The sequence below is a fragment of the Zingiber officinale genome, chromosome 7B (genome assembly GCF_018446385.1).
Source record: "Zingiber officinale cultivar Zhangliang chromosome 7B, Zo_v1.1, whole genome shotgun sequence".
Classification (NCBI taxonomy): Eukaryota; Viridiplantae; Streptophyta; class Magnoliopsida; order Zingiberales; family Zingiberaceae; genus Zingiber; species Zingiber officinale.
Genome location: NC_055999.1, coordinates 53,507,160 through 53,523,184, shown reverse-complemented (window position 1 = coordinate 53,523,184; position 16,025 = coordinate 53,507,160). Strand labels below are relative to the sequence as shown.

The 16,025-nt window shown below is 37.6% G+C and overlaps 1 non-coding gene across 1 annotated transcript; it reads right to left on the bottom strand.

Annotated features, from left to right (window-relative positions):
* Positions 1-569: 569 nt before the first annotated feature.
* Positions 570-675, bottom strand: LOC122007517. The gene has a single exon (XR_006119005.1). It is a non-coding gene; the product is annotated as a small nucleolar RNA R71 (small nucleolar RNA).
* Between the last annotated feature and the right edge of the window lie 15,350 nt (positions 676-16,025).

Here is a 16,025-nt window from a genome sequence, read left to right as displayed (position 1 = left end):
AATAGTTTGTGTTTTTCCATTTTATATTGCAATTTGTTTTCCATATACATAATAAAAAAAAACACTGCATTTTTTTCCTTGCAATTTAAATTTTGCATTGTCTTTCTTGTTTTTCATATAGCATTTTATTTCTTGTCTTGAATTCTTCATTTTTGTTTTTTCTCATAATTTTTTTTTGATATCCATGAGCACTAACATGTCAAGCAGGGCCTTAAGAGGTTTCTCTGCACCCATTTTTGCAAGATTTTTATCTCCTATTGTGCAGCATCATATTGAAGCAGAAAGTTTTCAACTAGACCCAGAGTTAATTTCCATGATACAAGGTCACAAATTTAGAGGAGAAGCATCAGAAAGTCCTTATCTGCACCTTGAGACATTTCTAGAGCTTTGTGATATGGTGAATTGTGAAGGAGTATCAGCAGATGCAGTTCGGTTGATGGCATTTTCTTTTAGCATCAAGGATAAAGCAAGGACTTGGTTATATTCTCTCCATCCTCAAAGCATCACAAGTTGGGAACAATTGGAGCAGCAATTTTTGAATCATTTTTTTCCTCCAAGCAGAATAATCTACATGAGGAGTTGCATCATAAATTTTGCTCAGGCACATAGAGAATCAATATTTGAAGCATGGGACAGATTCAAGAGTCTACAAAGACAGTGCCCTCATCATGGTTTAGAGAAATGGCTGATTCTACACATATTCTATAGGGGGATTTCTTTTTCAGATAAGTGTTTGTTAGATTCATCAGCTGGAGGGTCTTTTATGGACAAGAGTATAGAAGAAGCTTATACATTAATTGATCAAGTGGAATTGAACCTCCAAGGATGGTCGAGCAAAAGTTGGATGGAATCTCCCTCAGAAATTCAAGAAGTACAAGCCATATATACAAGAGAGTCTGTCAAACAAAATGCAGTTTAACCACCCAAGAATGTCGAAATTCAGAAGTCACAAAATGAGGAGTTCAAACATTTGGGGGCAAGGACTGAGAACATAGTTTCAAAATGGTTCAAAGAAGATCCCCCTCCTTTGCAGACAAAATCTAGTGAGATGTGTAATGATATTGAGTTGAGGAAGGGAAAGAATCATGAAGAACTTCTGAAGAACGACATATTTAGAATTGAGGAGAAGAATAATAGAAGATCACAAGAACTCAATTCCATTTCTCCAAGAAGTTCCCAAAGGCCACAAGTACCTTTCCCTCAACAGTTGATCACACCATCACTAGACAAGCAGTTTGAACCTCTGTCACAAGCTCAACCATTCTCAAGACCTTCACCAAAGGTTCCTTTTCCACAAAAGCTAGTGAGGTCTAATGAAAACAAAGACTTTGGCAAATTCTGTGACACTAATATGATTGAGTGTAGATTTCTGGATGTATATGAAGATGAGGACTCTTCAGATGATGATTGTGATGATAATGCAGCATGCAACAAGTTTTCAGATCTACCTTTTGGGTTTACAGGGTGTTATGATGAAATTGATTTTTCGGATGATGAATGTGATGTGGTAGATCAACTTGAAACTGCAAATAAAGTTAGTGATCCTCCTATAGATGATTCTCCCACTGAGGATGTAACGCCCCGCCCCTCCTGCTCAAGGGACGGGGGTTACTTTACTTACTTACTTACTATTCTTTTCTACCTAAAACAGCGGAAGTCTTGTTTATAGAATTTTCTTTTAAAACTTTTCTTTTCTTTTTAATCACCATGACTAACTACCTAGGCACATAGGGTCACATAGCATACTTAAATAAGCATAATTAAATGTCATGGAGTCATGGAACAATAACATAAGCTAGGCATAATTCTTATTAAACAAAAGCCAGTCTTTCTCTTTTAGCCAAGCCACTACCACACACATCCTTCTTGCCCCTCCTGCTGCTCCCTTAGTTCATCCATTCCTTGCCTTTATCTGTGGTACAAGGAAAGTAAGCTATGAGCACACAAGGCTCAGTAAGATCCTTTCCTACTCATAAAAAATCGTATAGCATAGCATAATCACCAAGGCATAAAGCATGGAGACAAATTCATCATATCATGAATAAAAGTATCATATCGTAACTTTCATACACATAAAATATAGAACATCATGTCATATTATGTCATATTCATAAAGAGCATCAAATTATATCATGTCATAAAGTACATCATGGCATATCGTAACATAATCGTAAGGTATCATGACATATCATGACATAATCATAAAGTGCACCCTAGCATATCATAACATAATCATAAGTATCATGACGTATCATGGCATAATCATAAAGTATATGCAAGATGACTTTCAAAATGTGTATCATGAAAATATATGCAACATGTCTTTTAAAAACTTATTATATACATACTTAAACATAATCTCAACATAAGGGGGGCCCCGGCTTGTACCACATACATAAATGCGCGCGTCCTATGTAGGTCCAAGGTAGCAAGTCTTGAACCCTACAAGACATACATACTAGGCCCGTTTCTTAGTCCATCGACCTAGGGGCACTTAGGAGTCCATCCCAGACGAGGCTCGTTTCTTAGTCCATCGACCCCGGGGCGCTTATGGAGCCCACCCTTGGTACAAGCCATATAAAGTAAAGTAGCATGTCATACATATCATGGTTCTTATCATTTCATGCATATCATATTTCTTAACATATCATAAAACATGCATAATTTGGGCACACAGCTCGTCATAATAGCATGCATAAATTTGGACATACATCACATCATAACCACATGCATAATTTGGGCACATAGCTCATCATAATAGCATGCATAATTTGGGCACACAGCACATCATAAATACATGCATATTTTGGGCACACAGCTCATCATAATAGCATACATAATTTGGGCACACAACATATCATAAGGGTTATCAACATGCATAGATCATGAGCATACGTAAATAACATAGAAGCATAGCAAGTTCTTAGCATATCATGAAGCATTGCATGTGAGACACATGGAGATCATAATTAGGTCCCTAACCATAATTTTTCATATAGGCCGAAACATATGATTGTAAATTAGGTTAACAATCAACATACAAGCATGTGAACCCTAAACCAATATCATATCATATATCATAAGGAACATCATGAGCATGTTTAGTTTAGGTTCTAGGTTTCCTAAGCTTAGAAACTTGTCATGGCCGAATCTTATCAAGCATTACATTGGGTTAAAAGCAACATACAAGCATGTGAACACTAGACCAATATCATATCATATATCATGAGGAACATCATAAGCATGTTTAGTTTAGGTTCTAGGTTTCCAAAGCTTATAACCATGTCATGGCCGAATACCATCAAGCATCACTTTTGGTAAAAAAATCAACATACAAGCATGTGAACTCTAACACAATATCATATCATATATCATAAGGAACATTATAAAAATATTTAGTTTAGGTTCTAGGTTTCCTAAGCTTATATACTTGTTATGGCCGAATACCATCAAGCATCACATTTGGTTACAAATCAACATACAAGCATGTGAACTCTAAACCAATATCATATCATATATCATAGGGAACATTATAAGCATGTTTAGTTTAGGTTCTAGGTTTCCTAAGCTTATAAACTTGTTATGGCCGAATATCATCAAGCATCACATTTGGTTAAAAATCAACATACATGCATGTGAACTCTAAACCAATATCATATCATATATCCTAAGGAATATCATAAGCAAGTTTAGTTTAGGTTCTAGCTTTCCTAGGCTTATAAACTTACTATGGCCGAAACTTGTAACTCATGTAACTAGGTTTCATGTGGCATAAAAGCATGGAAACCCTAAACAAATTTCATAGTATTTATTACCCAGAAGATCATGAGCATGTTTAGTTCAAGTTCTAGATTTCCTAGGCTTATAAACTTGTTGTGGCCGAAAGTTCATGGAGCATGAAATAAAGTTCTAACCATCCTACAAGCATGAGCATGTCATGTTAACTTCATATCTTGTCTTAAGGAAAATCATGGCATGCTTAGTTTAGGTTTAAAGATCTCCTAGGCCCTTAATCCTACCATGGCCGAATGTTCATGAGCCTGAAAATAAAGTTAAATCAACATACAAGCATGAGCATATCATATTAACTTCTTATCTTATCTTAAGAGGAATCATGACATGCTTAGATTAGGTTTAAGGTTCTCCTAGGCCCTTAATCTTATCATGGCCGAAAGTTGAAAGAGAAACATCCTAATTCCAAACAACATACAAGCATGAGAAATGTTAACAACTCTCTCATCATAAGGTACATATCATAAAAACAAAGGGAGCATGTTTAGTTTGAGTCTTAAGCTTACCTAGTTCTTTTATTCATGCTTGGCCGAGAGTCTAGGATCATGAATCTAAGTTCTAACCAAACATTCTAGCATAGAAACATTAGATTCATCCCCTACCATAAGATACATATTTCAAGAAACATATTGAGCATATCTAGTTAGGTCTTAAAATTTCCTAGGTCTTTCTTTTTGTCTTGGCCGAAAGTCCATGAAGAAATCCTAGGTTTTTAAGCCACCTAACCTCATAGAAAAACACATGAACTATTGTACCACAGGTGAGGGGAAACTTACATAATTTTCGCTTGTTGTTCCTTAAGAAAATGATACCCTTGTGAGGAGGAAGAAGAACTTCTCTTCTTAGTTTTCCCTTTTTGTTTTCTTCTTCTTGTAAGAGGTAAACCTTGAGACTCCTTCTTGGAAATAAGGTTTTCTTAGAGAGGAAACCTTAACTTGACTTTTGAGAATGAGGGAGAGAAGCTCAATGTTTCGGTGGAGAAGGGAAAAGGGAGGAGGAAGAAGGAGGAAGAAGAAGAATTAGAAATTCTCTTTCTCTTTTCTCCTCTAAATCCTATTTATTCATCATGGAATGAATCATGTCCTTATTCATTCCCCCTTAACCCCTCTATTTTTTCCCTCTTTAATTCCCATGAAAATTAGAAGGAAAGAGGGTGGGAAGGCAATTTGTCTTTTTCTTGCTCCCTCTCTTAACCAAGAGGAAGAGAAGGTAAGCAACTTGGTTTTCTCTTGCTCTTTTACTTAGTTCTTTCTTCTCACCTTTAACTACCATTTCCATTCCTTTCTATCCATCTATTATTCTTTATTCTAGTGGTTATCATACACCAATTTAACTCTATTATTTGTGGGAGGTTCAAGGTTCAAACATTCCCTCTCTTTCTTTTTATCTCTATTATTTCTTTTGATTCCTCTTACCTTTATGCTCTAACTAAAAAAATACTACCCATATCTTATAATTTCGTGGGTGTTACAGTACCCCATACCTCATAGAAAGTTCGTCCTCGAACTTAGAATAGCGACGTCAGGTGGTGCCGGACTTCCTGTTGAGTGCATCGACCACCTTGTTCGCTTTTCCGGGATGATAAAAGATTTCGTAATCGTAGTCCTTGACTAGATCGAGCCATCTGCGTTGTCTCATATTTAGGTCTTTCTGCGTGAATAAATATTTCAGACTCTGGTGGTCTGTATAAATCTTGCACTGGGCTCCATATAAGTAATGCCTCCATGTTTTTAGAGCGAATACCACAGCTGCTAGTTCTAAATCATGAATGGGGTAATTACTTTCATGCTCTTTGAGTTGTCTAGAGGCATAGGCGATGACTTTGCTATCTTGCATGAGTACAGCTCCAAGTCCTAGTAAGGAAGCATCGCTATACATATCAAAGCCTTTGTTACTTTCCGGAAGAGTAAGGATCGGAGCACTGGTCATTCTCCGTTTCAGTTCCGTAAAACTCTTCTCGCAGTCGTCCGTCCATTCATACTTTCTATTTTTCTTGGTGAGAACTGTCATAGGGGCTGCAATTTTGGAGAAATCATCTACGAACTTCCTATAGTAGCCTGCTAGTCCGAGAAAACTTCTGATTTCACTGGCACTCTTTGGTCTGTTCCAGTTACTTACAGCTTCGATCTTGCTTGGATCTACCATGACTCCTTCCTTGGAGATAACATGACCGAAGAATGTTACTCGGTCTAGCCAAAACTCGCATTTGGAGAACTTTGCATATAGTTGTTTCTCTCGGAGAATCTGCAGTACAATATTCAGGTGTTCGTCATGTTCTTCCTGGGTTCTTGAATAGATGAGAATATCGTCAATGAAGACGATCACAAATTTATCGAGATATGTCGTAAATACTCGATTCATCAAATCCATAAACACGGCAGGGGCATTTGTCACTCCGAAGGGCATAACTACGAACTCATAGTGTCCATATCTTGTTCGAAAGGCTGTCTTTGGTATATCATCTTGTTTTACTCTCACTTGATGATAGCCGGACCTTAGGTCAATCCTAGATAAAACGGTTGCTCCCTTCAACTGGTCGAACAGGTCATCGATCCATGGAAGGGGGTACCTGTTCTTGATTGTCACGTTGTTCAGCGCTCGATAGTCTATACATATTCGCATAGACCCATCCTTCTTTTTCACAAACAGTACTGGAGCTCCCCATGGCGAGTGACTAGGACGAATAAGTCCCTTGTCGAGTAACTCCCGTAGCTGCTCTTGAAGTTCCTTCAACTCAGCTGGCGCCATCCGGTAAGGTGCTTTAGAGATCGGTTTAGTACCAGGAACTACTTCGATCGTAAATTCTATCTCCCTATCGGGGGGCTAATCCCGGTAGTTCATCGGGAAACACTTCTGGATAGTTGCATACCACCCTGACCGCTTCTAGCTTCTGGCCCCCGGTTTGACTTGTATCGACCACGTGCGCTAGGAATCCAGTACATCCCTCGTCTAGCATCCTCTGTGCCTTTATAGCTGATAAGAATCTTTCAGTTTCTTTCCCGAGTTCTCCAACGAATTCAAACATCGGTTCAGCTTCAGGTCGGAAGACTACTTTTCTCTTACGGCACTCGATCGAAGCACCGTACTTACTCAGGAAATCCATGCCCAGTATAATGTCATAATCTTGCATGTCGAGTACTATCAGATTGCAGTAGAGTTCTCTGTCTGCGATTCGGATAGGTACGACCCGCAACATATGATCCGATGGCATAACTTCCCCTGATGGTAGGGTTGTTAAGAACGTGCCATTTATTGTTTGTGGTGGCATATCTAATTTCTTCATAAATGGTGTTGAGACGAACGAGTGTGTCGCCCCAGTATCAAATAATACTATAGCATACTGACTGAAAATAGGCAGCTGACCTGTGACGACAGTAGAGGCACTCGCCACATCTTCTTTGGTAAGCGAGAAAACCCTAGCGTTCATTGCCACTGGCAGGGCTTCCAATCTCCCTTGGATAATCGGTGTCCCTTCAATAGCAGCTTGCATCTGGTGTAGCTGCGAGGGGGCACTCCTGTTCTGGTTATTCTGCTGGGGTGGTGCCTGAAACTGGGTAGTGCAGTCTCTGGCCAGATGTCCTTCCCCTCCGCAATTATTGCACTTTCTTGTACCCTTGTGGCATACTCCGGAATGCAGCTTCCCACAAATAGTACACTGAGGGTATTTCGGTTGCTTACTCACTTGACCACCTTTAGCATTGTCCCATTGTTTCCTTTTTCCGGTAGGGGTCCCTTTCCAGCCTGTTCTGGTACCTGGAGGTCTCTGTCCTTCTGTTTGTGCCTGATTCTTATTCTCGTTCATCGCTTTCTGATAATGTTTTGTGATCAGGGCACTGCTGACCAGTTCCTCTGTAGTCTGCGGCCTGTTAATTCCGCCGGCCACGTTCAGTGCTATCTCGAGTTGAAGCATCTTCAGCATCAGTCTGACCCTTTCTCTTTTCGTGCGGACCAACTCTGGACAAAGGCGTGCCAGCCGGTTGAAGCGCTTTACTGCTTCATTCACTGATAAGTCACCTTGCCGGAACTCGGTGAACTCATCGTAATGCCGGTTCGTCACTTGCATATGGAAGAACTCTTCGAAGAACTCTGTCTCAAAGTCCATCCAGTCCATCAGATTAATTTGTCTCTTAGCCTTAACTCTTTCCCACCACATTCTTGCGTCGCTGGAAAAGCAGAAAGACACGCATTTGATCTTTTCTGATACGGGCCAGTCCAGTAATTCCACTATACTTTCCACTGTCTTGAACTAGGCCTGGGTGTCCCATGGCTCGCAAGTACCCGAGAAGTTCTCCGGCTTCAGCCTTAGCCACTGTATCAAGTAGGTCTCCTGTCGGACCACTGGGGCAGGGGCTACCGGTGGTACTAGTGCAACTAATGGTATGACGGGTGCTGCATATTGATTTACTGGCGGGGTGGCAGGATTTCCTTGCTAACCCATTAAAGTCATGATCGGCTGTTGTTGCTCGGTGATCTGACGCTGGAGGTCGGAGACTACCTGGGTCAGATCTGGTGGAGTCGCTGTCTCGTCTGCTCGGGTAGTGCGTCTCCTAGCCATGCTTATTTTTATTAATGACAATAAATTATCGTCATTCCGATTCAGGCTGACATAAGATTATTACCATTCCTATCCTACCATCAGGCATACTTAACTAGAACTGTGACTTATCATAATCAAAAAGAATTAGTAAACATGCAAAATATTAAAGCATCATAAAAGAATTAAATTAAGCATATAGATTCTTACTTGGAGCGGCAGGATGGAGGCTTGACACGTGTGTAGTGAAAAGGCTAAAACCTCGCTCTGATACCAACCTGCAACGCCCCGCCCCTCCTGCTCAAAGGACGGGGGTTACTTTACTTGAATATTAATATTCATTTCTACCTAAAACAGCGGAAATCTTGTTTATAGAATTTTCTTTTAAAACTTTTATTTTCTTTTTAATCACCATGACTAACTACCTAGGCACATAGGGTCACATAGCATACTTAACATGATTTTAAGTCATAATACCAATAAGCATAATTAAATGTCATGGAGTCATGGAACAATAACATAAGCTAGGCATAATTCTTATTAAACAAAAGCAGGTCTTTCTCTTTTAGCCAAGCCACTACCACACACATCCTTCTTGCCCCTCCTGCTGCTCCCTTAGTTCATCCATTCCTTGCCTTTATCTGTGGTACAAGGAAAGTAAGCTATGAGCACACAAGACTCAGTAAGATCCTTTCCTACTCACAAAAAATCGTATAGCATAGCATAATCACCAAGGCATAAAGCATGGAGACAAATTCATCATATCATGAATAAAAGCATCATATCGTAACTTTCATACACATAAAATACAGAACATCATGTCATATTATGTCATATTCACAAAGAGCATCAAATTATATCATGTCATAAAGTACATCATGGCATATCGTAACATAATCGTAAGGTATCATGGCACATCATGACATAATCATAAAGTGCACCCTAGCATATCATAACATAATCATAAGTATCATGGCGTATCATGGCATAATCATAAAGTATATGCAAAATGACTTTCAAAACGTGTATCATGAAAATATATGCAACATGTCTTTTAAAAACTTATTATATACATACTTAAACATAATCTCAACATAATGAGGGCCCCGGCTTGTACCACATACATAAATGCGCGCGTCCTATGTAGGTCCAAGGTAGCAAGTCTTGAACCCTACAAGGCATACAAATTATATCATGTCATAAAGTACATCATGGCATATCGTAACATAATCGTAAGGTATCATGGCATATCATGACATAATCATAAAGTATATGCAAGATGACTTTCAAAACGTGTATCATGAAAATATATGCAACATATCTTTTAAAAACTTATTATATACATACTTAAACATAATCTCAACATAAGGGGGGCCCCGGCTTGTACCACATACATAAATGTGCGCGTCCTATGTAGGTCCAAGGTAGCAAGTCTTGAACCCTACAAGGCATACATACTAGGCCCGTTTCCTAGTCCATCGACCTAGGGGCACTTAAGAGTCCATCCCTAACGAGGTCCGTTTCTTAGTCCATCGACCCCGGGGCGCTTATGGAGCCCACCCTTGGTACAAGCCATATAAAGTAAAGTAGCATGTCATACATATCCTGGTTCTTATCATTTCATGCATATCATATTTCTTAACATATCATAAAACATGCATAATTTGGGCACACAGCTCATCATAATAGCATGCATAAATTTGGGCTCACATCACATCATAACCACATGCATAATTTGGGCACATAACTCATCATAATAGCATGCATAATTTGGGCACACAACACATCATAAATACATGCATATTTTGGGCACACAGCTCATCATAATAGCATACATAATTTGGGCACACAGCATATCATAAGGGTTATCAACATGCATAGATCATGAGCATACGTAAATCACATAGAAGCATAGCAAGTTCTTATCATATCATGAAGCATTGCATGTGAGACACATGGAGAACATAATTAGGTCTCTAACCCTAATTTTTCATATAGGCCGAAACATATGATTGTAAATTAGGTTAACAATCAACATACAAGCATGTGAACCCTAAACCAATATCATATCATATATCATAAGGAACATCATGAGCATGTTTAGTTTAGGTTCTAGGTTTCCTAAGCTTAGAAACTTGTCATGGCCAAATCTTATCAAGCATTACATTGGGTTAAAAGCAACATACAAGCATGTGAACACTAGACCAATATCATATCATATATCATGAGGAACATCATAAGCATGTTTAGTTTAGGTTCTAGGTTTCCTAAGCTTATAACCATGTCATGGCCGAATACCATCAAGCATCACTTTTGGTAAAAAAATCAACATACAAGCATGTGAACTCTAACCCAATATCATATCATATATCATAAGGAACATTATAAGCATGTTTAGTTTAGGTTCTAGGTTTCCTAAGCTTATAAACTTGTTATGGCTGAATACCATCAAGCATCACATTTGGTTACAAATCAACATACAAGCATGTGAACTCTAAACCAATATCATATCATATATCATAGGGAACATTATAAGCATGTTTAGTTTAGGTTCTAGGTTTCCTAAGCTTATAAACTTGTTATGGCCGAATATCATCAAGCATCACATTTGGTTAAAAATCAACATACAAGCATGTGAACTCTAAACCAATATCATATCATATATCATAAGGAATATCATAAGCAAGTTTAGTTTAGGTTCTAGGTTTCCTAGGCTTATAAACTTACTATGGCCGAAACTTGTAACTCATGTAACTAGGTTTCATGTGGCATAAAAGCATGGAAACCTTAAACAAATTTCATAGTATTTATTACCAAGAAGATCATGAGCATGTTTAGTTCAAGTTCTAGATTTCCTAGGCTTATAAACTTGTTGTGGCCGAAAGTTCATGGAGCATGAAATAAAGTTCTAACCATCCTACAAGCATGAGCATGTCATGTTAACTTCATATCTTGTCTTAAGGAAAATCATGGCATGCTTAGTTTAGGTTTAAAGATCTCCTAGGCCCTTAATCCTACCATGGCCGAATGTTCATGAGCCTGAAAATAAAGTTAAATCAACATACAAGCATGAGCATATCATATTAACTTCTTATCTTATCTTAAGAAGAATCATGGCATGCTTGGATTAGGTTTAAGGTTCTCCTAGGCCCTTAATCTTATCATGGCTTAAAGTTGAAAGAGAAACATCCTAATTCCAAACAACATACAAGCATGAGAAATGTTAACAACTCTCTCATCATAAGGTACATATCATAAAAACAAAGGGAGCATGTTTAGTTTGAGTCTTAAGCTTACCTAGTTCTTTTATTCATGCTTGGCCGAGAGTCTAGGATCATAAATCTAAGTTCTAACCAAACATTCCAGCATAGAAACATTAGATTCATCCCCTACCATAAGATACATATTTCAAGAAACATATTGAGCATATCTAGTTAGGTCTTAAAATTTCCTAGGTCTTTCTTTTTGTCTTGTCCGAAAGTCCATGAAGAAATCCTAGGTTTTTAAGCCACCTAACCTCATAGAAAAATGCATGAACTATTGTACCACAGGTGAGGGGAAACTTACATAATTTTCGCTTGTTGTTCCTTAAGAAAATGATACCCTTGTGAGGAGGAAGAAGAACTTCTCTTCTTAGTTTTCCCTTTTTGTTTTCTTCTTCTTGTAAGAGGTAAACCTTGAGACTCCTTCTTGGAAATAAGGTTTTCTTAGAGAGGAAACCTTAACTTGACTTTTGAGAATGAGGGAGAGAAGCTCAATGTTTCGGTGGAGAAGGGAAAAGGGAGGAGGAAGAAGGAGGAAGAAGAAGAATTAGAAATTCTCTTTCTCTTTTCTCCTCTAAATCCTATTTATTCATCATGAAATGAATCATGTCCTTATTCATTCCCCCTTAACCCCTCTATTTCTTCCCTCTTTAATTCCCACGAAAATTAGAAGGAAAGAGGGTGGGAAGGCAATTTGCCTTTTTCTTGCTCCCTCTCTTAACCAAGAGGAAGAGAAGGTAAGCAACTTGGTTTTCTCTTGCACTTTTACTTAGTTCTTTCTTCTCACCTTTAACTACCATTTCCATTCCTTTCTATCCATCTATTATTCATTATTCTAGTGGTTATCATACACCAATTTAACTCTATTATTTGTGGGAGGTTCAAGGTTCAAACCTTCCCTCTCTTTCTTTTTATCTCTATTATTTCTTTTGATTCCTCTTACCTTTATGCTCTAACTAAAAAAATACTGCCCATATCTTATAATTCCGTGGGTGTTACAGAGGATATTGATGTTGATTTATTTTTTGATGCTTTTGTTGATGATGATAATATTGAAGAATGTGTAGGGAGCTGTGTTTTGGAAGCAACATCTCAAGAATCACCTCCTTCGATCACACAACCAATTGATGATATGGAATTTGTAAGAATGGAATTGGATGATGATAAATGTGTAGGGACTTTTGCAATGGAAGCGAAGCCCTAAGAATCACCACCTTTTATATCATCAACACCTGAGCCAGAGCTAGAACCATCATTTGCTTCAGAGGAAGTCACATCCACAGGTTTAGTAGTTTCAGGTATCACTCAGCAAAGCAAGGTAAGTATTTTTTGTGATCCTTTGGAAAACATTATAGAGGTAACCATCATTGACTTTATTGGATGTCATTCAGTTTTTATTTCTTATTCGGCTTATTTTAATATGGTTATAGTTCCATCTTATCTAACATGTTTGTGGCAGATTTGTATTTCTTTTGCTTGTGCAGATTTCACTTGGGCTGCCAATTAGAAGTTCAATCTGAACCGTCTTCGACCACCTGAAAGAACTTCAAAGAAGACGAAGATGGAGAGAGTGATACCTAATTTTTCAACTCCTACATTGAAAGCTCCCTCCATAATAAGAGCCCTTGGTAGGAGGGTGTTGAAATATTTTACCCCTCCAAGAGCGAGATTTCGATGAATCCAATGAGGTGGTCGAGCTAATGACCTTAAACAAGCGCTTCTTGGGAGGCAACCCAAGTTCTTTCTTATTTTATTTATGTCTTCAGTTATTTATTATTTTCATAATAAACACATGCCCTCTACTTAATTTTTTCCTGTCTATCTTCTTATATAGGATTCAAAGATTAGGAAGAGCATGACTGTCTGATGGAGAAGTCAATGACTTGAGCGTTTGCACGCATCATTTGGTAATTTCTTTTATTTCAAACCTCTTCCTTATTCCATTTTTGGTTTTCATTGGGACAATGAAAGATTTAAGTCTGGGGGGGGGGGGGGGGGGGGGGGGTATGGTAGTTATGTTAAATATCTGCTTAGTTACATCAATATCAATCCTCACATTACTGCTGACTTGTCTGATAGCAAAATGACTAGCATTTTCTTAGTTCATGTACTGTCCAGATAATGTTAGTATGTTTGGTGTATCTCCTTTCTCTATCTTTAGTAGCATGAAATAAGCTAAGTATTGTACGGAGTTTTTGTAACACCCATAGGATATATAGCAAGTTGTATATTTTTACCATGGTTTAAAATAGGCCTTAGGTGGAAATTAGTAAAAATAATAAAATAGAACCAAAAAGAGATGACCAAGGTTTGAACATTAGACCTTTTACTAGATACATGTATGTGATAACCAATGAATCAAGAGAATGTATTGTTAGGAAAAGAAGGGACAATATAGTTAAGAGTAAGAGAAGGTTTCTTTCATTTAGGAAGAGAAGTTGGAATTGCCTTCTCCCTCTCAAAGGAAAAGATGATTCTTACTCTCTCTTTTCATTAAGGGTTGAGTAAAAGAAAAGAGAAGGAAAAATTCATTTTCCCTTCTTCTATTCATGAGGAATAAAAGGAGAAAAGAAAGAGAAAACATTCATTTTGCTTCTCTTCCTCCTCCCTCCTCCCTCGTCCTCTCCACCGAAACCTCTTCTCTCCCTCACCATTGCCGAACCAAGCAAGAAAGGGGTTGCTCTAGGAAAGCTTCACAAGCAAGGCCACTCCTTTTAGGAAAAAATCAAGCGAAAAGATGTGAGTATCCCCTCACTGCAGTACAAGTAGTTGTCGGTTTGTTTTTCGTATGAAAATGTTTTTTTTAAAACCTTATAGTTTTCTTGTAAGCTATGGCCAAGATAGATTGGTGGTCACTTAGGATTTTCAAGTTTACAAATTATTTTGTACAAAAAAAAAAGAATCTAGAACCTCACCTTGAAGTTTCGGCCAAGACAAAAAGAGAAGGTCTAGAGCAAAGTTTCTTTTGGTAACATGCTTATCTATGCTCTTATATGATGTAGGATCTTTCATATGTTGTTAGTTCAAGTTTTAAGGCTTTATATGTTGTTAAAAGAATAGGAACCCTAACCTAATGTTTCGGCCAAGATCAATCATAGGGTTTAGGGCAAAGTTTTGAAAAGAAAACATATTTGTTATGCTCCTTCATGATGTATGTTTTTCATAGGTTTATAGCTTAGTTCTTTTCATGCTCCATGTTGGATGAAATTTGGAGAAATCTATCTTCAAGTCTCGGCCAAGGAATAGAAATGAAGTTTAGAATAAGGTTCTTTTATGATAACATGCTTTGATGAATGAACTTTTATGTGATGATAGTTCTAAGTCTTATGCTCCATGTTGTATATAAAAAATATATATATGAAACCCTAGTAGTAGTTTCGGCCAAGACAAGACATGAAGCTTAGGGACAAGATTTTTAACCTAATCATGCTTGTTTAAGCTTATTCATGAGGTATTATATCTTGTATGTAGTTAGGTGAAGTTTTTGTATTACATGTTTCACTAGAAGAAATGAAACCCCACTTGTAAGTCTCGGCCAAGAATAGAAATGAAGTTAGAACAAGGTTTTCTTTTATGTTAACATGCTTTGATGAATGGACTCTTATGTGATGATAGTTTGGGTTTATGTTTCATGTTGTATAAAAAAAAAAAATGAAAACCCTAGTGAAGTTTCGGCCAAGGTAAGATATGAGGCTTAGGGTTAGAATTTAAAACCTAAACATGGTTGTTTATGTTCATTCATGAAGTATGATACCTTGTATGAAATTAGGTTAAGACTTTATGCACTAGAAAACTTGAAACCCTAATTGTAGGTTTCGGCCAAGGTGGAGTATAAGCTTAGAGTTAAGTTTTTCTAACTTAATTATGTTTCTACATGTTGTATGATTTTTAGTATGAGATTAGATAAGTTGCCATGCTACATGATGTACAAATGAATCTTAGAACCTCACTTTAGGGTTCGGCCAAGCAAGTACATAAGCTTAGAACAAGGTCTTGAACTTTAACTATGCTTGTTTATGCTTCTTTATGTTGTATGATTAATTATCTATAGTTGGTTGAAGTTTCATGCTCTTTATGGTGGCCAAAGTCTAGAATTGATGCTAGTAAGGTTTCGGCCAAGAATGAAAGAATGAGTTTAGGGAAAAGTTCTTGAATCTAACTATGCATGCTTATGTTTCCTCATAATGTATGATTCTTGATATATGGTTAGTTTAAGTTTCCATGCTTTATGATATGTTACATGCTGTGATTTCATGATATGATATGCTATGTTTCATGGAATGATATAGGCTACACTTCATGATATGATATATGCTATGCTTTACGTTGTGATATATGCTAAGTTTCATGAGATGATATGCTATACTTCATGATGTGATATATGCTATGTTTCATGTAACATGCTATGCTCTATGTTATGATAAGAACATGTTATG